The following is a 23,850-nucleotide window of genomic DNA, read 5'->3' as shown; positions in this document are numbered from 1 at the left end:
CAAGTTGTGCTTCAAAGCAAGCTGTTGGTGCACAATCTTGACGACCGAGATATGCTGAATCAGCTAAGGCTGAACACCCGGACACGATATGTTCGATCGTCTCTCCTACTGAATTGCACTTCCTGCAGCGGTCCTCCACGTTTTCGTGCAATATATAGTGCCGATAGTTCTTCGTCGCAATTACCCGGTCCTGGATGGCTACCATGAATCCTTCTGTTTCCGAGAAGAGTTCACCCCGCACCAGCCACGTATTCGACGCCGCTTTGTCGATATATTCCAGCTCCAGTTGATGGGGGTGCGTCCCATGCAACTCCTTCTGCTTCCACGATGCGATCATCTCGTCGACAGATTTGATGTCGCAATTCAGCTGATAGTCCTCCTGCGCCAGATGCAGGGCACTGAATCCGTGGTCAGCTTCACACACAGCGCGATAGATTTCGTGGCGGTTCTGGCTTTCCACGAAGTATCTTCGCAACTGTTGGATCTGGGAAACATATAGTGTTTGTAAATCGGTGACGCCTCTTCCTCCTACTGTACGTGGCAGGGTGACTCTCTCAATGGACGATTTTGGATGGCGCATGCGATGCTTAGTGAACGCCACTCGTACTGCTCGTTCTAACGCCTCCAAGTCAGTCTTGGTCCACTTCACCACCCCGAAACTGTATGTCAACAAGGGCACAGCAAACGTGTTTATCGCCTTCTCCTTGTTGCCGGCCGACAAGAGGCTCTTCAAAATACCGTTGACACGATGCAAGAACTTTTCCTGCAGCTCTTTCTTGATCGTCGTATGGCGAATTCCTTCCAGTTGCAGGAAACCTAGGAACTTGTACGTTTCGCCTTCAACCATGTTTCGAATCTCCTCCTGTTCGTTGTCGCGGAAACTGTCGGCATCCACCAGGTGACCCCGGTGTAGATGAATGGATCGACATTTATGGATACCAAACTCCATCCGGATGTCGTTGCTGAATAAGGTTACAGGCCGCAGAAATTGGTGCAGCTTCTCCACAGATTCCGCAAACAGCTTCAAGTCGTCCATAAAGAAGGTGTGGGTAATGTTTGTACTCCTTTCCCCACTCTTCAAATGATAGCCATAGTTGTGTTGGTTGAGTGCTCTGCTAAGAGGGTTCATGGCAAGGCAAAACCATAGAGGACTAAAGGTATCGCCTTGGAATATGCCCCTCTTGATGCTGAGAGTCCTGGACCGTAACACCTTTTCTCCATCGGTAATGTGTAGGGATGTGCTCCACATCCCCATAGCGTGCTGCATTAGCCTGATGACGTTATCGTCTATCTTATACAACTGCAGTACCTTAAGAAGGTACGAGTGAGGTACTGAGTCGTATGCCTTTTTATAGTCGATATACGTCATGCTCAGGTTTCCTTGCTTGTGGGTGGCCTGCACAACAACGACTGCATCAATGATGACCTGATCCTTGCAGCCTCGTGTGTTGCGTTGACAACCTTTTTGTTCCTCGGTCATCAGGTTGTTGACGTCGCAATGGTTCTGCACCCTCCTCGCTACTACCGATGACAGCACTTTGTACAGACTCGAAAGGCACGTTATTGGTCTGTACTTGGCTGGGTTCAAAGTGTTCTGATCCTTCGGCAGGAGATAAGTGACACCCTTAGTGATGAATTCCGGTAGCTGCCCGGGGTTATTTAGTACCGTGTTGAAGCATTCCGCCATCCGCCCGTGGACCGTTTTGAGTTTTTATACCAGAAATTATGCACAAAATCGGGTCCTGGTGCAGCCCAATTCCTGGTATACCGGGTAGCCTCACGTATGTCTTGGGCGGTCACGTTGATAGCGGTCATGTCTCCAATTCCACCACAATATTGCTCTTCTTCTTCCATCCACACCCCATCGCCGTTGTGTATGACGGGGTTATTATAATTATTATAGAGTTTTGGCACTTCCTCAGCAAGCGTGCTGGGAATTTTCACCTACCTCGGGCAATCTGAATGCCAAAGGGGATTAGGCTCTGTGGATCTCATTCGCCGGTTGACTTAAAATCCTATAATAAACGTTTGCACCGGATGTATTAGTTATGGTGGTTCAGGAATCTTCTTACGATGCTGCAAGTTCCAAGAACCACTGTCTTTTGGATGCTATGGAGGTTATGAGATAGTTCCAGCTCTCCTAAGGATCTCAGAAGAGATTTCGGGACGATTCAGGTTGCTGAGATATCAACCGGAATTATACGCAAGTCCTCCAGGTGCCACATCTGCTTCAACTCCTCCGCCAAGTCATGGTACTTCGTTATCTTGTTGGAGAATGTTGTTTGGACATTATGGTCTAGCGGTACAGCAATGTCGATGAGGGTTACCCGCTTCATCCTTTTGTCGTAGACCACAATATCGGGCCGATTGGCACGAATGAGGACATCCGTTATGATCTCGCGATCCCAGTACAGCTTCACGAAACTATTTTCCAGAACCGGGACAGGCACATATTTGTAGTAGGCGACAAACTGGTTAACCAAGTTGTGCTTTAAAGCAAGCTGTTGATGCACAATCTTGGCTACTTCGTTATGACGACCGAGATAGGCTGAATCAGCTAAGGCTGAACACCCGGACACGATAAGTTCGATCGTCTTTCATACTGAATTGCACTTTCTGCAGCGGTCCTCCACGTTTTCGTGCAATATATAATGCCGATAGTTCTTTGTCGCAATTACCCGGTCCATTATTATTATTCCCGCATTTTATTATTATTTATTATTCCCGTTATTATTATTATTATTATTATTTTGAGTTGTTTGAACTCCATTTTGGGTAGATGAGTTTAACCGTGAATATGTCATTAGTACAGTCGGGATTCGCTGGTTGGAATTTTAGTACTTAGGTCACTTTTTAGTTGGGCCTCCGCTGGTTGGGTCATGACCAAATTAAAAAGCAACCGTACGTCAAAATATAATGTTAAAGGCTGCCTTACACCTCGGGAAAATTTTCCGCCGGATTTTGATACCCGTGCATTTTAAATGGGGCCGGGATTTTGATTTTCCGTGCCCAAATCCCGAAAACATCGCATATGCAATAATGCATGGGGAAAAAATCCGCGGACCAATTCCCGAGGTGTAAGGTGGCCTTAAAGGTAGCCTCACACCTCGGGAATTTGGTCCGCGGAATTTTTCCCCATGCAATTTTGCATATGCGATGTTTTCGGGATTTGGACACGGAAAATCAAAATCCCGGCCCCCTTTAAAATGCACAGGGACAAAAATCCGGCGGAAAATTTTCCCGAGGTGTAAGGTGGCCTTAGAGCAAGATTACCGGTGGTGAGTTTAGGCCGTTTGGCAGCGCAGTATCATTACTTGACACTTTACCGGTCGCTTCTAAACGCGCTGCTATAACAGTAGCGCGACTGACAGGTGACCAAATTTGGTAGCGCGATGAGAGCGCTGCTATTTTATGAACTGTCAACTGTCAAACGTCACCGATACGGAATACAGCAACCAAATTGAGAGCCGAAAATAGTGACCGATACGGAAACGAGTGACGAAACTGAAATGAAAGCGCTGCGCGGGTGATTAAAATGCTCGCGACCGATAATGATGCTCTTAACAAGGAAAACGGGATTGCGCGTCACTGGACATCATTTGTGATGTTCAAGTCGAAATACACGTGTTTAAATGTCTGTAAGTTGACCCAACTAAAAAACCGAATTTGGTGAAGGTCGTGGCCCAACCAGCGAATCGCGACTGTAGTGCGCATCATGCACGCATGAATGCACTATCATGCGCACTAATATAAAAAAAGAACAAATATTTAGATCCGAAAGCTTGCGCTTCGCGGGACGGCATCATTCAAACACTTTCGTCGGGAACCTTCCTCCAAGTGATTATATTTTAACAGAGGAAAAAACTGAATGCCCGTAAGTTTTCCATTCATTGATTCGCGGAGTTTTGTTTGAAATTTTATTTAATTTCCTTAATTTCACACGGATAAAAATAAAAAAGCTAATTTAATTACATTCTAATCTAAAAGCATATTCGGTCCATCCACTCATTGCAATGCTTATTTCGACAATAAGTTGTGAATGATTTTTTTAAAATTTAATCATTTGGAAGGAATATATTAAGTTTAATTTAACGAAGGTTAAATGCGATATATTCAGCCTAAATGTTAGTTTTTCAAAACAAATTGGAAAAAGTTTGACATTTGAGTTTTTAAAAAGAATAATTTCGGGATTAATATTGATTTTTTCAGAACTTTCATCTTTATTTATAAATTTCCGGATCGAAGTGGAGATCGCCTTCCTGGCGAAACGGTTTTCGCTGGTGCATTGTCCAAAACCTGAGCTACGCATGGTAAACGGACGAAGTTAATTGAAGAGATTATTAGTTTTTAGGGAAGAATTTGTAGAAGAAAAATATTACCTTTGCTCCCATTTGCGTGGCGTAATAGAAGCATGTCCCAGCGTTTGTGTCCTTCTTAAGCGGGTGGCCTTCGCTTGTTGTAACATATGGTTGTTTTCTACAATTACATCTCGATAAAACGCTTAGACGGAACCTTTTTAATCAGCTTGAACCAGTGTCCACAATAACAACGCTTAGTGCAGCCACATCCCTGAATGTAGGTCTGATCCTTCTCACAGACACTTTCTTACTGTCGGGATAGACGGGACTCGAAAGCCGAAGGAATCATGTTGGGGCCCTCCTTGGTTCCCGGGTCAGTCGTTCCCGGGTAGTCGTCAAACAGAAAAACGCAGAACTTTTTTTTCTGTTGTTGATACCTCGATCTCTAAACGGATTATGTTGAAAACTAATAGGAATAAATTGCTTTAAAAAACCTTTACAATCGTGCGGTGCTAAGTCTTTGAAACTAATAAATATGGTTTCCAAGTTCGATGTTTAATATTGGTAGCCGAAAAATCAAATTGAGAAATAAATTTCAGATAAGCAAAGCAATGCATACAATATAGCTTAACTTATAATTAAATAAAATGATTAAGGGTCTGTCTCATTTGGAGAATTAAACTGAAATTAAACTTAAAAGTGACATTTCAATAATTATCAAATAACCCTGCTGCCCTAAGGGTCTGTCTCATTTGGAGAATTAAACTTAAAAGTGACAGTTCGAAAATTAGTAAATAACCCGGTCATAAGAATGGCTGGTGCTACCCAGGAATTCCAATAAGACATCGATGCAAAATGATTCGATATCTGTCAAAAGTAATCTTGCTCTGCGAGCAGGGTTATTTGATAATTATTGAAATGTCACTTTTAAGTTTAATTCCAGTTTAATTCTCCAAATGAGACAGACCATAAAAGTTAAAAAAGCTCAAAAAGGTTTGAATAATAAGCTAATACGCTTTTTCAATTTTATCTGTGCACATGTTTCATATATTGTTCAATGCAACAAGTAAAAAACATTGCCGCTTGTCAAAACGCCCCAATAAATTAACGGCATTCGATAGTTGGGATGAGGCCGTGCCCCAATTAGCGAACGAACTGAGTGCATGAACTGGACCAAAGAATTTCCCTGATATTAGTCCAAATATAGGCAAATATTAGGCCAAAATAAAAAAAACACCATTTTCGGTTTTTGGTTTAATTATTTTCAAATTATACATGGGTTCTTAGTGAAAATCTGGGTGCTGCGGATAGAGCTGCTTTTCTGCGTTCAAGCGAGTAGAGGGATATTTTGAAATCACTCCCATAAACAAAATTATTTTGCAGTTACTTGGCTGTCAAACATTTCCCGCTCTTCGAATTTCTCTTTCCACGCTGCATGAGGGCGCACAAATGCACTAGACTCTACATGACTTAACGATTATTTACACAGAGAAAAAAATAATTGTGTTTCTGAAAATATCATACTGTTATTTTGAAAATATAGCAATTTTTGTTAATTTAAATAATGAAACACTTAATGTGAAAGAAAAACTTTCAGTTTAAGGAATGATTTCTGAATAAAAAAATGTAATTTCAACAGTTGAAATTTTTCTTTTGAGAGATTGAAAGATTTCAAACGAGCTTGCTGATTTCTAAAAATTTGGCAGCGCTGTCTATAAAAATATCTGGCAACTGACCTCACTTGAGGATTAACTGTCATTAAATATTTTTTGTATTGCTGACGGCGAAAAAATAGAGCTACTGAAAAAACGGAGAAAACTGAGGAAATTGAAGCACATTAAAGGTAAGAATGGAATTTAATGTACCTAACTAGAATCCGAAGTCAATTTCGTGTTATAAATTTGCAGATGCTTATCGAAACTAATCACAGAGCTCGGATTATAACTAATCGGATGCACGGGGAATTAATCTATTGCTTGCCACCAACAAAATCGTTCGGCAGCAGGTAGCAAACTATATTTGTTAATAATAGTCAGAATAATAATCATCCGTCTCATCCTCACCAGGCCACATCAGAATTAAGTCACCCCTCTGCCGACGTACATTCATCTCGTATTGAATGACCTTTGAGGATCGATAGCTGTCGGACGAACTCGTCTACGCTGGCCCTGGTACTCTGTATAGACCATTAACCCTCCGTGTTACAGCTTCCTCTATGTACCGCATAGTACACGGCGAATCTATTTCCATTTACAGCAAACTTGTGGAAGTTTCGGCTAATGCCAGAGCACCATCAATCGAAGTAATAAACGCTTTCGACCGAGGCGAACCTGTATCGTCTACAATATGCGTGAAAAATGACCAACAATTTTAGATAATGCAAATCCAAACCACGAAAGTAAATAAATAAAATTAAAACAGAATAGTTAACTTGAAATATATGTAATGTTTTATTTTGACATACTCCACTTAAGTTGAAAGTGCACACATTTTGTTATTTTGAATGGTACACTAGGTAATTCAAATGTGAAATACACATTTAGCTTTGAGAGAATAATGTTACTTTGAAAAGTCACCACTTGTAAAAGTTCCTACTGAAGTGACATTTTTGCAATTGTAGATTTAACAGTCTTATACTTTCTACTGAAAATCACTAACTGGTTTTCTTAATTTTACCAACGTTTCTCTTAATTTTACCAACGATTTTTTTTTGTGTGTACATACATTCATGCTGAAATCAGCTGCTGAACCTCAAAAAATTTCGTAACGAGTGCTTTTTAGTAGTTGCATTCCTACTAATTTTCCACTCGAAATATAACGTGAGAATATTTGTTACAAAGAATACAAAACTCAAACAAAGTTTATTTTTATTTTTTCTCCAAATAATAACAATACTTCTCAATATTAAATCAGAAACGAACATAACCACAATCTTCAATGTTTGGCTCCGGCACAATAGAAATTTTTGGCTTCAGTTTGACAACCAAATCGATTCTATCCGCACCACCCAGGTGAAAATTAAAGAAAATTAAAGATCGATTGAGCGAGTAAAAATTTGTGATCCGATCAACAATTCGGCGAGCTCTGAGGAATAACTCCCCATCATCAAAACATCAAAAATATCAAACTTTGACCGATCGGGCCAATAACATCGCATTGGTCGATCACCGTTATTGTCCAGTCTAGCATATCATCGCACGTCATTGAAGGTCGCCATTTTAATAAAAAATCGTGCAACTAGAACCCGTCGTTCGCTACGGTTTCGTGCGTAAATTCCCGTAATATTGTACAATTTCCTTCGGATCCCGGTCGAGATTGCGCGGTCAAGTATTCGCGCATCCGTCGCTGTAAGTGAAGATTGTTCTCGGGGACCGCGTTGAGAATAAAATCGTAACGAGTAGAAACAAGGTTCAGAAGGAAGTTCAGTAGCAGCGCTTTGCACACCAGTTCAAATAAGACGGAAAAGCTTCTTCAGATTTCCGTCCAATTCGGAAGCAACAAGTGGATTTCAGGTGCTAGACGCGATTGGAAAAGTGGTGGGAAGTGTAGAAATTTGGTTGATGCAGATTCACAGATTTGAGAAGTGCGCGAAAAATCAGTTTTTGGTTCACAGTGAGCCCGGAATGCGCAAAATAGTGCCATTATTTTGAAAAGTGCTACTGGTTTTGACACTTACAAAGCGAACACCAACACTGGCGCGAGGATCACCACCACACGGCAGCACGCGAGCGAAACCTGTTTTGTGTTGATGCTGTCTCGACGACGGGGCTACGTGCTGGTTTCGTCCTCGATATTGACTCTTTTGCTGGCGCAGCATAAAGGTGTAGAAGCAGCCGGGAGTAGCAGAAGCATAGGTGCCCGCGCGGCCGTACGCAGACACGCACAGCGACCCGCGTGTGCACATTACTGAGCCGACGTCGCGGCGCGGAGCAGCGCTCTTCTTTCATCTTTACTCGATCGCTGCGGATTTTGGATTGGATTATGATCAACATCGTCGTGGTCGCCTAATTGAGTCTTCACTTTGATCATCTCTATACGGAGCCATCCTGCATTCAACGGTTTACGGTGGGATTAAGACGAATACGGATTGCGTTGTTGAATGAAATTTATTTTGACGGTAAGTATTTCGTTTTTTGCCTTTCATTTAAGTTTTTGTTTTATGAAACTAGTCGGTTTTTATGAATGAACGCAGTAGTTACCCTTAACTTCTTCCATAATACTTTTCAAATCAATGTTTTTTTTTTCGGAACCATTCGGGCAGCACAACGGGTGCAGAATCTGAGCCCGATTAATTGCTTCCTCGTTTTCTGCATCGTGTTTAAAGTTGGTATTAGTACAGGGCGGACTCGATTATCCGGAAGCTCGAATAACTGGATGCTTATCCGGAGAAAATGGCTCGATTATTCGGGGAAAATGGTTAGATTGTCCGGAGTCTAATTTTCACCCAGCTTAGGTACAAAGAAAAAAGTATTAGACAACAATACAAAATCAGGGCAAACGCAGCCATAAGGTATCCAATATGTGCCAGATTAATATTTAAAAGAGGTCAAAAAACGTATCTGTCAAAGGCACAAAAAAGTAGAGGAATTAAATGGAATAGTACAAACTCGTCTTATGACGAGTGAATACATTCCACTAAAAGCTTAAAATCTAGTCAACATTTGAAAAGGGCGTAACAGCCAAAATTTATTCCTTCTGATTCTTCGTCAACATATATAGCTATACTGCCGTTCTACGCATAATTGTCCCATGTACTTAGGAAATCCCAGCAAACATGGGACAAATATGCGTATGACGGCAGTATATACATAGACGAAGAATCAGAAGGAATAAATTTTGGCTGTTACGCCCGTTTCAAATGTTGGTCTAGAAATAATTTTCGTATCAGATTAATCCACCTAATGGTGATAGTGCCTTTTTTGTTATTCTAAGGGCCTATTTCTTCACCTTCGCTTAAGGTGAATCGCGTTGGAGTCCAATTAAAATTCTACATAGCGCTTTGAAGGGCACATAACTCGAAAAGTAAACGACAGACATAAACGGAAAGTAGTTTTTCACCTTTGCTCACTTGCAGCATACACGAAAAATGGTTTCCAGATGTGCTAACCGCCTAAATATTCACATTTGTGCGAGCAAAAACGCGAGGTGAGGGATAGCACGGCCATTGTGGCTGCCATTTTTGGACGCCGCCGTAACTCACCTTAACTCTTAAGCGGTGCTTACCCATACGTTTAAACCTGGTTTAAAGCTTAAGCGAAGGTAAAGAAATTGGCCATAAGGCAACCAAAGGGGGCCCTCCTTAGCCGTGCGGTAAAACGCGCGACTGCAAAGCAAGACCATGCTGAGGGTGGCTGGGCTCGATTCCCGCTCCGGTTTAGGTAATTTTCGGATTGGGCATAAAAGTATCATGTGGTATCATCGTGTTAGCCTCATGATATACGAATGCAAAAATGGTAACTTGACTTAGAAACCTCGCAGTTAATAACTGTGGAAGTGCTTAATGAACACTAAGCTGCGAGGCGGCTCTGTTTCAGTGGGGGATGAAATGCCAATAAGAAAAAGAAGGTAACCAAAATCAACCACATTTATAAAAATGACCAATTCAAAAGTTTCATTTCAAAGCACCGATATTTTAGAAGCATTTGTAAGTACATTCTGAGTACGGCATTGATATTGTGACTCATACCACCAGATGGTCCTCTGGAATATTTATATAAAAAAATTCCCAACGGTGGGCCTTGTATGCATTACAATTGGTAACTTACAACACCAGCTTCATAATCCTAGTAGGACTCAGAATGTAGGACAATATCCCGGCAATAATGGTTCTCGATAGCAATCCGACGGGAACAAGAAGACGAAGTGCACATTGGACAAGGGAGATCGATCAGTGGAAGACGATTTGTTTTTTTTGCCTTAAATTTTTGAATAAAGGGGAAGAAATCCCTTTGAGTGAATTCTTATTAATTCTTTCTCACTTGCCTTACAAAACCTCTTTATCTAAAAAAACCTGTGAAAGTGTGTTTGTAAATACCAGCCGATGATTGATACAACGACTCAAACTGATAGCGTATAACTATTGCATTGCGTCCAAGTGTAGTAACGCTCGGCTTGGTCCCGCACACTCCAAGGATTCCGATGAGAATCCTTTAGTGATTCCGGCGGGAGTCTCCAGACATTGAACGGGAATTCTTCAAGCATACCGAAGGGAACCTCCAGGAATTATGAAGGCAATCCACCATGGATTCCGGCAGAAATGTTCCAGGTATTCCGAAGGGAATGTTCCAAGCATTCCAAATCTTCCCGGAATATCGACGGGAATCCTCCAGGGATTCCGGCAGAAATGTTTCAGGGATTCCAAAGAGAATCTTCTAGAGATTCCGAATAAAATTCACCAGGAATTCCGACGGAAATGTTCCAGGGATTTCGTAGGAAATGTTCCAGGGATGTAGAAACAAGTCGTCGAAGGATTCTTAAGCAATCTTCAAATTAATTCTCCGGGGATTCCGTGAAGAATCCTCCAGTGATTCCGAAGGGGATCCTCCAGGGATTTCGAAGCAAATCGTCGAATAATTCGGAAGCAATTCATCGAGGGACTTCGAAGTAAATCGTCAGAGGGATTCCGAAGCAAATCATTGAGGGTCGGTCGACGGTCGTAAAATCTGTTTCATATTTCATTTACTTTTGCACGTTTTTAGTGCCATGCATACTCCCTAAAGTCTATATGACTACATCGTTTTATAGTTCTTGTAGGCCACTCCAAAACAAACTATAAAACCTGGCGAATTGGACTCAAACTCAATCGACTCAACTGTGATGAATTGAGATGGTGTCTGTATTGTTACAACAGTCACAAAAATCGCGGTTCCTTCAAATATTGTCGCGAAAATCGCGGATTCATATTTGCACTCCCTCGAAAATCGCGTTCATCGAATTTTTATTGGATATATTTAAAGTGTTGATGTTTTTCGACGTAGGGCTCACGTCTCTCTTTACTATACCGGGTGTCGTTTCAAAATATGTATCCAAATCGACCGCGTTACGCTGTCTTGAAAGATTTAAAACGTTAATAGCGTTCGTCACATTGGGACTGATACCAGTTAAGTTTCAATTATGGTTCTGGCAGCGCGCGTTAATGAACTTTGCTTTGGTTATTGCTATATTTTGGATGCGAGGGCTGGCAGTCGAGACATTCTACTCTCTTAGTAAGGGCGGGTGACACCGACCTGAAACGGCGAGTGGGCTAATGGCTAGGCTGTCTTCCGTCCGTTAAATCCGTGGCGGGCCTGTCACCCAGTTTTTCCAACTGGGATGAAGTAGGCTCAGATGATAATTCCTGACTAGCGCTTATCTGGCTCTGAAAGCGCAAGTGTCATCCCTCGCATGGCCTCTCTACTACCAAGCTTAGATAACCATAGGATCACAAAGCCGACTACTTCAGTGGGATTCGACGACAGCTGCAAGGGGGACCCAATTGCTGCGAAGTCTTATTACTACAAAAAAAAAACAAATGAAGCGCCCGACAATAAGGGCCATGAGAAGCGATAAAGAACTCGCTGACATGGGTGAGGATGTCAACTGCAAACCCAAACGGATGGAGCACTTCGAGCGGCTATTATAGCCGGCTATTATAGCCTATAATAGGTGATGGTAATGATCAGCTGTGTCATGTTATGACGGCCTGTATGGCAAAGGATATGTGGGATGCTTTGAAAAGCTATCACGAAAGGGACTCGCTGACGAACAAGATTTTCATACTGCGTTAGCTATTCTCGCTGCAGTTGGAGGAAGAAGGAGATATGGCACTAAGTGCTCCAGTGAATGTGCCCGAACTTTTTTTTTTACAGTTGACTGGTAAAAAAATGAATCTAAAACAGCTGCTGGGAAAATTAATGTTTCAGATTCATGTTCAAACTGACAGCCCAGGTTGGTACTCGAATTCTGATGGCTTTTCCGCAAACGTAAACTTGTTGTGTAGGGGTTATCACGCCTCTCTAGAGAGTATGAGTTTGAGGGTTCGAGTCCCTCCAAGACACGTGGATTTTTTTACGCAAATTTCATATCAATTTGTCCATTTCGAAACATGTGCTGTGCATATGCACAGCCAAGATTTTTAACAAAAAAAAAAATACTATTGAGTATTTGTTAATAATTTTATGGTCTCATTGGATTTGCTTTAACCCTTTCAGGCCCAAACTTTTCTAAGAGCGGTATTAATCAGTAAATTTGATAGATACAGGTCGGACTCGATTATCCGGAGTATTTTTTTTTTTCACTCCGGATAATCGAATCATCGATAATCGTAGTATATGGACAGCTCCTAAGAGGAATAAGAGGAAGATTTTTTCTGGTAGCTGGCAGGAGTCGCCGTGATCACAATAGTTTGGTTTTGCTGATTTTGAAATTAAACCTAAACTCTGTTTACCTAAATGGAACGTGCATAAATTACATAAGTGTGACAATCCATACCCAATTTTAAAATGATTGATATAAAAAGTGTGACGGGTGGGATGGAGGAAGGGGGTTTGCGTTACGAAATTGATGGATATTCTGCAAGATAAATTCCTTTAGATAACCTCCAATTGTAAACGTAGACGTATCACAACGTCTCTGCCCCTTTTTTTGTTATGATCGAAGAAGCCTTATGCTTCTCGTCTATCGTCGTTATTTATCAATTGAGAGCGAATTCTGCAATCCTTGTTATGGAACCAAACACATCGTTCTTTGGTTGCGAGGTTACCGCTTCTGTCGAATGAGCAACTGCTTCATCAGTTTTGGAACCACATTGGATTGATATAAATAGGAAATTTGAAAAAATGTCACAAATGCAACAGCTTTATTGACAATCGATCCAGCAATTGCATGGAACAATGGTAAACTTCTTGAAGCAACATGCACTAGAGAAAACATTAATTGATTCATGGAATTAAGATTAATTACATAGAACACCCCTACTTTAGTCCATCCCATTTCAGCTACGTTCATGTTTCTTAAAATAAGAGATAATGCGACTCGATATAATCGGCAAAGACCTAGGCGACGAATAAAGGTAAAGGGCGATAAGCTGGTTTGTAGCAACTACCGCGCAATCACATTGCTGAACGCCGCCTACAAGGTACTCTCCCAAATTGTATGCCGTCGACTAGCACCAATTGCAAGGGAGTTCGTGGGGCAGTACCAGGCGGGTTTTATGGGCGAACGCTCAACCACGGACCAGGTGTTCGCCATTCGCCAAGTACTGCAGGAGTGCCGCGAATACAACGTGCCCACACATCATCTATTCATCGACTTCAAAGCCGCATATGATACAATCGATCGGGACCAGCTATGGCAGCTAATGCACGAAAACGGATTTCCGGATAAACTGACACGGTTGATCAAAGCGACGATGGATCGGGTGATGTGCGTAGTTCGAGTTTCAGGGGCATTCTCGAGTCCATTCGAAACCCGCAGAGGGTTACGGCAAGGTGATGGTCTTTCGTGTCTGCTATTCAACATCGCTTTGGAAGGGGTAATACGAAGAGCAGGGATTAACACGAGTGGAACAATTTTCAATAAGTCCGTCCAGCTATTTGGCTTCGCCGACGACATAGATATTATGGCACGTAACTTTGAGAAGATGGAGGAAGCCTACATCAGACTGAGGAGGGAAGCCAAGCGGATCGGACTAGTCATCAACACGTCGAAGACGAAGTACATGATAGGAAGAGGTTCAAGAGAAGACAATGTGAGCCACCCACCGCGAGTTGGCATCGGTGGTGATGAAATCGAGGTGGTAGAAGAATTTGTGTACTTGGGCTCACTGGTGACTGCCGAAAATGATACCAGCAGAGAAATTCGGAGGCGTATAGTGGCTGGAAATCGTGCATACTTTGGACTCCGCAAGACGCTTCGATCGAATAGAGTTCGCCGCCGTACCAAACTGACCATCTACAAAACGCTCATTAGACCGGTAGTCCTCTACGGACACGAGACCTGGACGATGCTCGTGGAGGACCAACGCGCACTCGGAGTATTCGAAAGGAAAGTGCTGCGTACCATCTATGGTGGGGTGCAGATGGCGGACGGTACATGGAGGAGGAGAATGAACCACGAGTTGCATCAGCTGTTGGGAGAACCATCCATCGTTCACACCGCGAAAATCGGACGACTGCGGTGGGCCGGGCACGTAGCCAGAATGTCGGACAATAACCCGGTGAAAATGGTTCTTGACAACGATCCGACGGGCACAAGAAGGCGAGGTGCGCAGCGGGCAAGGTGGATCGATCAGGTGGAAGATGACTTGCGGACCCTCCGTAGACTGCGTGGCTGGCGACGTGTTGCCATGGACCGAGCCGAATGGAGAAGACTCTTACATACCGCACAGGCCCCTTCGGCCTTAGTCTGAACTCTGAATAAATAAATAAATAAAATGTTTCTTCAAATAATCATATTTTGTATGAATATAACTGTTATATATTCATTTGAATTCATGAATTTGATATACAAGCCTATAGTCAAATTTCAATATACAAATCAATCATTTTTTCAACCCTCCTTCAACAACCTAGATACGTCCCATATTATTATTATCCCATAAAAAATCATATTGTATATTATAACATTGAAATAAAAAATATACAGGGTCCGGCTATTGAAGTGCATCATTACAATAAACAGATAAATTGTGTACTACCCTTGGTAGAGGCATCCATCAATTCAGCTGTTCTTGGTCGACGGTACAGCAGCAGTGCCTTTCTCTGCTTTGTTCTCTCCGAGGCAGCCAAGTTGGTTGCGACGAGACGGACGCAATGAGAAAACAGAACTGTGCAATAAAAATCCTATTCGACTAAATGCTGATGTCATATTAAAAAATTGGAGACAGTACTCGTCGATAGAAAATCCTTCCGCACGCGATGGCATATGAGCAAATCAAACCACCTTTTTTTTGCCAGTGGAGATATATCAGCTTCCACACTGATATTCTTCCCTCCCCCTTCATACGGGAGCTTGGCAGAAGGAAGGTCGTGTGATATGTGCCATCACAAATATTGCCCTCCGCTCGCATTCAAAATCGACTTATATAAAACATTCTTCATGCCTGCCGTATCCTAAAGGAACTATCAAATCTCTACTTTCGCCTATAATGCTATCATGAACATGTACGTCTAAGTTTGAAAGATGATATTAGCATTTCCATATCATTGTCAGATAAATTGATCAAAACAAAAGTATTTCATTTAAATTTTATTCGATTTCACAAGAAAACATATCACTTTTTGAAAGTTTACGAATAAAGTTCATCTTTTTTGTCCCTGAGCTGAACCACGTGTCGCAGACGATTGAGGAACGTATCGCACGAATCCCGCAGCTGCTCTAGCATTATTTTACCAGAGATCACCAGATGTCGCCAAAAACATGATGTTTTAGAGCAGCCACGGCCTCCATCATACTCCTGACAGTGAAATTCATAGAGTTTATGTCCGTCCAACTCGCTGGCCGCTCTTAGCTCGAAATGACCCCTGAAAACCTCTTAGTTGGGTTTTCTTCTCTTTTTGAGCCGGCGTCTAATCTTGTCATAAGACCCAACCCCTGGTATCAAAATAACGACGTGCCCACGGTTCGACGATGTTTTGTAGAACTGATTCCCACTACGTATTTTGTATTATATTACTGTTACTCACTTATGTAGCAGTTCAATTGCCGGACCAAGTAAATAAAAAAAAAGAAGAATAAAAAATACTCCGTATAATCGAGATGTATTCATAACATATTCCTGAAGATCAAGAGACATGGTCAGACGGTTGTGGGTTATCCTGGTCACCCAAATCGTCGTTGATCTACAACCACAGCAGTAGATAACCGTAAGCGTTTATATATAACACGACTATGGCGCTGTCACTGTTAAAGCTGTTAAAGATCTGAAAAACAATAAGGCTGCGGGGAAGGACCAGCTCCCGGCGGAACTTCTCAAACATGGCAGTGAGCAGCTTTATGAAGTTCTGCACCATATTATGTCGATAATATGGGAAGACGTGGAAATGCCTGCTAGCTGGTTGGACGGCCTCATTTGCCCTCTCTTTAAGAAAAGGCACATACTGGAGTGCGCCAATTACCGAGGAATAACCCTCCTTAATTCGGTATACAAAATTATGTCCCGTATTCTGTTCAAAAGATTGAGACCGATTGAAGAGTCCTTCGTCGGTGAATACCAGGTAGGTTTTCGTGAGTGCCGATCAACGACGGATCAAATGTTTGCCCTGAAACAAATCCTTGATAAATTCCGGGAGTACAACTTGCAGACACATCATCAGTTTATTGATTTCAAGGCGAGGTGAAAAGGCGTATTGCAACTGCAAATAGGGCTTATTACGGACTTCGTAATCAGCTTAAGTCCCGTAGTCTGCAAACGAAAACAATACTCGCGCTGTATACTATTCTGATTCGTCCGGTGGCATTATAGGGCCATGAAACATGGAGTTCATAGCCCTTACTCTTCTCAATTAATAATTATTCTATTTACAATTTATATAATATTCTGGACTGGACAGATGTCGAGAAGTTTCCCGTCTATCAGCATGGAAACTTGCTCATAAAAAATTTCATAAATTTGTGTGGACCATTGACATTTGACTTACCCCCTCCCTAACTAAATGTATTGGATTTCTCGAAAAAAAAAACCTTTTAAAATGAATTTCTTAAATTAATGATTTCGTGTGTGTTACTTCTACGTGAAGTTAAACGATTTACAATGATATGGAAATGCTAATATCATCTTCCAAACTTGGACGTACATGTTCATGATAGCATTAGAGGCGAAAGTATAGAATTGATAGTTCCGTTAGGATACGGCAGGCATGAAGAATGTTTTTATAGAAGTCGATTTGAAAGCGAGCGGAGGGCAATATTTGTGATGGCACATATCACACGACCTTCCTTCTGCCAAGCTCCCGTATGAAGGGGGAGGGAAGAATATCAGTGTGGAAGCTGATATATCTCCACTGGGAAAAGGAAGGACTTGCTCATATGCCATCGCGTGCGGAAGGATTTGCTATCGACGAGTACTGTCTCCAAATTTCTAATATGACATCAGCATTTAGTCGAATAGGATTTTTATTGAACAGTTCTGTTTTCTCATTGCGTCCGTCTCGTCGCAACCAACTTGGCTGCCTCGAAGAGAACAAAGCAGAGAAAGGCACTGCTGCTGTACCGTCGACCAATAACAGCTGAATTGATGGATGCCCCCACCAAGGGTAGTACACTAAATTAATGATTTCGTGTGTGTTACTTCTACGTGAAGTTAAACGATTTACAATGAAATGGAAATGCTAATATCATCTTCCCAACTTGGACGTACATGTACGAACATGTACGTCCAAGTTTGGAAGATGATATTAGCATTTCCACCCCTACAAAATAATGCGTGTATGATGCATGACAAAAATCAGAAGTGTTATGTACAAGACACAACCGCCCAACGTAAACTACATACGTAAGGCAGTTTTGTTCATTGAGGATTGTAGTGCCATCATGCATGAATATTTTTAGAAAATTCATTTGATTACTTATGGCACTGGTTTCGAACAAAACTAGCGTATCTTAAGATATGAAAAGTGTTGGATACGACAATTGTTTAAAAAATTTACTATGAAAACCCAAATTTAGTCCTCAGTGGTAATGATGCCTTTCTTGGATCCGAGTTGCCTACATTTGGGTTTTGAAGCATTTGATGAAATATTTCAATAGAAGAAGCCCTAGGGAAGCATTCTCTTTTCCGTTTGCAACATTTATTATTCAGAAACATTCCAATCATAGGCATATCTTGTTTTTCGTGCATCATTAGAAATCATAAAATGTCAATCATGTACCAAAACCCAATAAATTTGGTTGTGGTGCGCGCGAGTAGTAAACGTTGCGGACAGGAAAAGATAGTGTGTGTGTTGTTACATTCTAACTCCTACTGTCAGACAGTGTTGGTAAAATCTCAAAATTTCAAATCTCATTGGCGATTCCAACCATGCGTGAGTCAAATCCCATCAGAATTATGACCGAGAGATTTGCTCATGATTTGAATCGCAATTTGCATCATTGCATGATATTTACGTGTTCTTCATTGTTGAATGCATTGAATTAACTATTTTTCGTCTAAAACAATGGCTAATAATTATATATAATCAAAACATACGTCTCGATTGCGTTTTGACGCTTTTTAGAACGAAATCATTTTTCGGTGAGTGGGCGAAGCGATGCGATTCTGGCCGAGTAACTCAAGCGAGATGCTTCCCCTACAGAATCGCAGGCGAGTTAGCTCGTGCATGAAACCTCGATGTTTCAGATTTGAGTATGATTCTACCAACACTGAGTGTCATTATGGATAAAATATTCGTGCAAATATTTTATTAATATCATTGCAAGACTTTTGAATCAGGGAGCAAGAAGGTGATAGCTCTATTGTATCTCATATAGCCTGTTTCAAGAACGTATGCGTTCCAAAGCTTTTGTCGTGTACAATAAGTACCGCATTATTGCACCCACGTATTATAAAAATATCTTAAGTGCATTCACACTTCCTGAATCAAAGTTAAATCCTTCTGATTCAGGCGCGCATTTAATTGGACAAAATATTATTAGGCCGATATAAATATTTTTTTAAATATGTCTCACCCACATTGTTATTTTGCTCAAAAATAACAACTTGAGGGGCAACAAAAAAAATTTCCGGTAAATTTTGAGAACTTTCAAAACATTCTTTAACAAATCCGAGGAGTTTTTTTTTATTTTTTTTTTCATTTTAATATTTATTTTTTACTAGCAGACCCGTCGAACTTTGGTTCGCCTAAAATTGATTTATTCTCTGATTAATTCTCGAGTTATGCAGAAATTTTTGGTTCATTTGTATGGGAGCCCCCCTTTCCAGGAGGGGGAGGCGTTGCAAACCACCACAGAAACATGTCTTCTCTTCCAAAACCTCCACACGCCAGATTTGTTTCCATTTGCTTGATCTCGAGTTATGATGAAATTGGTGTTTCATTTGTATATGAGCCAGGTTTCAAAGAGGAGAGGGGTCTCTAACCATCTTAAGAACCTTCCCCGGCCCCAAAAACCTCTGCATTCAAATTTTCATGCCGCTCGATTCAGTAGAAGAGAAATAATATTACCTCCTCCCCCTTGACTTTGCGGAGACCATAATTTTTAATAAATATTTGTAACGGCCTTATTAGTTTTCATTTTGCAAAAAAATGCATTTTCCAAAGTCGTTTTTTAATATAAATTGATTGCACTACTAGCAAGGGCATTGGCATTGATAACAATTGATCGTCTCATGCCTGCACAAACATGCCCCTATCTGGATCACTTTTTATGCACTACATTACGCATTTTTGTTAAATTTTGTTTCGACCGCGGTCACTGGTCCGGCTCCATTGTTCTACTTTTTGTGCGAAACACCGCACAAAAAGGAGAGTCCAAAAGCCAACCGCACTGAACGGCGACGGCCGAAACGAGACTCTTGCGGACAAGAAAAGAGGGTGCTGCCAAAATGATCCGATACCCTATTTTAACATTCATAACCCAAAGTTTCAATATAATTTTCAAATTGGTAGAGAATTTCCGAATCGATTGATATATAAATCTCAAAAATCCATCGGAAGATAAAGGCGCTATTAAAGTTCAAAATCTTACATGATTTCGTGACGGTCTCGAATTTGGAAATTTTCATTTGTCACCCTGTATCCGAGTCTTCCCCTTAGACGTAGTTTACGTCAAAACGTTCTCGGCTGAAAGTTCCGTGTTGACTGTTGATACAACATGTGGTGTCGGTGGGTCGGTTTTGTATCATAGAGAAAAATATAACGCGTCCCCATCGCAGCATTTGGTTGCCTCACATCACATGCCGCCTATAAAAAAACATGCATATTTTCCGTTTATGTATCTAATAGTCAAATTTGCATGAAACATCTTTCAAATGTACATAATTCAAATACATGCTTGGATTAGAAAGACAAGAAATCTATCTAGAGTTTAAATGTTGGGGATAAAATTGCAACATGTGCAGTGCACAGGTTGCACATGCGGACGCGACGCCTCTGGTATGCGGAAGAACGTCAAGCGAAGATAATATTTAGTAGAGAACCCGGAAGAGGCCGCAGGCTTCATGGCAGGCCGCGTACTCGATGGATTTTGCAGTTGATGAGGACCTGAGGGCGCTCAATGTTCAGGGCGACTGGAAACGATTGGCCCAGGATCGAGTCCAGTGGAGAAGGATACTCCATTCGGCGTAGGTTCATCGAAGAGCTGTAGCCCATCAAGTATCAAGTAGCGCGGTCACAGCGCAAACATGCTTCATATTGACTGTATAATAACTTTATATTTGCCGAAAAAGCGAAATATAGGGCTAATGGTTACTTGGGTTACCCGTCACTCAAAGCTCCAATATACACCCAGGTTTTTTTTACACGGTTTGGTTTTGGTTGTTTAAGACCTTCAGGGTCAATGAAGCAATGAGTTAACCCCACCAAAAAATTCACAAAAAATCAAAGAAAATTCAGGGGGTATTTGAAAAGCTGTAAAAGTTCAGGTTAACCGAGAAATTAATGAATTCCAACCGCGTAAAAAAAAAACCTGGGTGTATTTAACTGTAATAATCACATGCATATAGCAACTTCGAGAAAATATTGTTTAGCAACTGTAGATTTGTAGTCCCGAATAGAAGTATTGTTTGGATGAGCCAGAATATCCCAAACTATCTTACGATGTCTGTAGATTTCCAGGAAAAGCAATGTATATAGAAAATGTATCTAAAGTTTGAGTAGTGAAGAAACACTGCTACAACTGTTGATTGCTCCTTAAGGATAGTTTGTATTGGATGACCCAGAACATCTAAACTATCTGGCGATGAATGTTATACTTCCAGGAGATGCAATGGGTGTGGTTGATCACGTATCAAAATGATGTGTAAAGAAAAACCCAGATTAATCCACTTAGCAGTGATGATGCCTTTCTCGTGCGTTATAAAATATATTGAAAAAATCACATTAGAAGGGTCAAAAAAGCTCTTTAGGAGAATAGATCACATTTTTTCGATCATTTTGTATGTTTTTGCCTTAGTTAAAATGCATTGCCACCATTTTTGGAAAAAAAAAATTTCGGTTTTGATTTTTTTTCCAAGGGGGGACCCTTGGGAAAAAACAATGATTTTTCAATAATTCCAAAATGCAATGTCCGATCGAGCCAATTTTCAATAGCAAACAATGGGACCGCATTCCCTGTCGAATGCAACTTGTTGCGAGTAAATCGGATAATGCTAAGTTCCAAAAAGTGTGTCTACAAAATTTGTACACATACACACATACACACACACACACATACATACATACACACATACAGACATTACCTCAGTTCGTCGAGCTGAGTCGATCGGTATATAAAACTATGGGTCTCCGGGCCTTCTATCAAAAGTTCTTTTTTGAAGCAATTTTATAGCCTTTCGGTACAACTTTGTTGTACGAGAAAGGCAAAAAAAATAATGACAACTGTTGATCGCAACTTAAGAACTCAAAGACAGTTTGGATTACTCAGAACAACCTAGCGTTAGTTTAAATCTTCCAATAGATGTGATGAACAGGTTCGTACATATTTCGAGATATTATGTGACAAGAAACGCTACTTTGAAAGTTTATGATCGTAGGTTCTGTGCTAAAAGACAGTTTAGATGACCTAGATAATTCGAAAACTGTCTTCCGGTGTCTGATGATGATGATGGTTGAATACATATAGAAAATTTATGTGACGGAAAAAGCTTTTTAGTATCAATAGATATGAAGTCCCGAACTCAAGATTAGTTTCGGTGGTCAACAGTATATCCAAACAATCAGCAGGTAGGGGAAGGTGGTCGGTTGCCGGCACTGGTCGGTTGTCGGCACCCCGTCGTTATTTTTGACACAAAACAGATGTGGTCATTTTGACATTTGCCATACGTGTGCTATGTAAGCACGATCTTGTTGTGCTCATTTCCGAAGCACATAGAAGCCTTTGTTTTGTTTTGACGTAAACTACGTCTAAGGGGAAGATTCGGATACAGGGTGTAAAATGAAAATTTTAAGTTGGGGACCGTCACAAAATCATGTAAGATTTATAACATTAATAGGTCTTTTATCTTTCAATGTATTTTAATTATCTATATATCAATCGATTCGCAAACTCTCCACCAATTTGCCAGTACTATTGAAACTTTTGAGTATCAACGCTAAACTATTGAAAATTTTAGTTCTTTCATGAATCATGCATTCGCTTTGCAGCGCGTTCCTATCCTTGGTAATTGCCTACTTTTAGGGTATTATCAATTGTTAGACAGTGGGGTCCCTACTCCCTCACAGAGTGGGAGATGCTGCTAAAGCTGGGTAGTAGTGTCGGTGGGATAGTTCCTTCTTTTCTATATAGAGCGGAATAATTGGTTCAGTGTACTATATTTGGTTTTACGTAGTTTACGTCGAGCGGTCGTGTCTTGTATACAACCCCAACATTTTTTTGTCAAGTGAAAACCCACTCCAAACTCCAAACCCACTCCGTAGTGAAACGATCGAAATGGTGAGCGCATTACGTATTTACAAGTACATTTACTCTATTTTGTGATTCAATATTGAATGCCACCGCGGTCGAAATTTAACTATTATTTTCACTTTTCAAAAGGGTTACTTATTTCGGTTGTCGGCGCCCAGGTGATATTATCAAGGGAAATCATCAGTTTATTGCCTAATTTCAGGCTATAAGCCAAGTTGTTAGCACAACTTGAATGCCATACATTTTATTGCTATTGACACAATAAATCTTGATCTTTTCAGACATAACGCCCCCACTCCATAGTTTTTCATTTTGAGTGGGTTTTCTAGGGTGCCGACAACCAACCACCTTTTTAGAAATGCCGGCATAAAATCAACGCTTAAAAAAATTGTTAGTAAAAATTTTCCACTAGAATCTAGTGATTAGATGAAATAAAACAAATCACTCCACCAGTTATTAGCTTATACCCATTGGCGTAAATAAGGGGGGGGCTAGGGGGGGCTTAGCCCTCCCTAGAAAAAAATTAGCCCCCCCCTAGGATTTGATAAGTTAGTTAGCAGTGATATCAGTTTTCAACATATAGCATAATGAATTACCGAAAAAGTTTGAAGACTATAGAGTTATCTCTCATATTCACTCTATCATACTTAATGAAATGAGTGGAAGAAAAATTAGATTGTTTCTGAATTCTGAGAAAGATTCCCATCCGCATCCGGGAAGGATTCTCATCAGAATCCGAGAGGAATTCTCACTTCAATCTCTAAAGAATTCTTTTCGGATTCATCGAAGTATTCCAATCGTAATCCAGAAGAATTGCTACTGGATTCTTTCCAGTATTGTTAAGCAATACCCTTGGGAATCTGTGAAAAATATCCTTTAAAATCCATGAAGAATTTGCTTTAGAATCTCTCGTTGATTGGCTCCGGAATATCTCCAGATTCGTTTTAAGATTGGTTTAGGAATTCCTTGACAAATCAGAATCCTTCGGCGATTTGCTTCGTAATCCTTTGAAGAT

General features: G+C 40.9%; 1 protein-coding gene and 1 long non-coding RNA gene across 2 annotated transcripts in view; both read left to right on the top strand.

Moving 5' to 3' along the window:
• Positions 1-6,052: 6,052 nt before the first annotated feature.
• On the top strand, positions 6,053-6,737 carry LOC134221156 (uncharacterized). Its single transcript, XR_009982232.1, has 3 exons — positions 6,053-6,141; positions 6,206-6,303; positions 6,365-6,737. It is a non-coding gene; the product is annotated as an uncharacterized LOC134221156 (long non-coding RNA).
• A 778-nt stretch (positions 6,738-7,515) lies between these two features.
• Positions 7,516-23,850, top strand: part of LOC134225571 (protein lines) — a 36,207-nt gene continuing 19,872 nt past the window's right edge. The window contains exon 1 of the mRNA XM_062705755.1: positions 7,516-8,415. The gene's annotated coding sequence lies outside the window, so the exon portion shown is untranslated. The remainder of the gene's footprint in view (positions 8,416-23,850) is intronic.

Source organism: Armigeres subalbatus, chromosome 3, assembly GCF_024139115.2.
Source record: "Armigeres subalbatus isolate Guangzhou_Male chromosome 3, GZ_Asu_2, whole genome shotgun sequence".
NCBI classification, from domain to species: domain Eukaryota; kingdom Metazoa; phylum Arthropoda; class Insecta; order Diptera; family Culicidae; genus Armigeres; species Armigeres subalbatus.
This window is presented reverse-complemented; position numbering and strand designations above follow the sequence as displayed.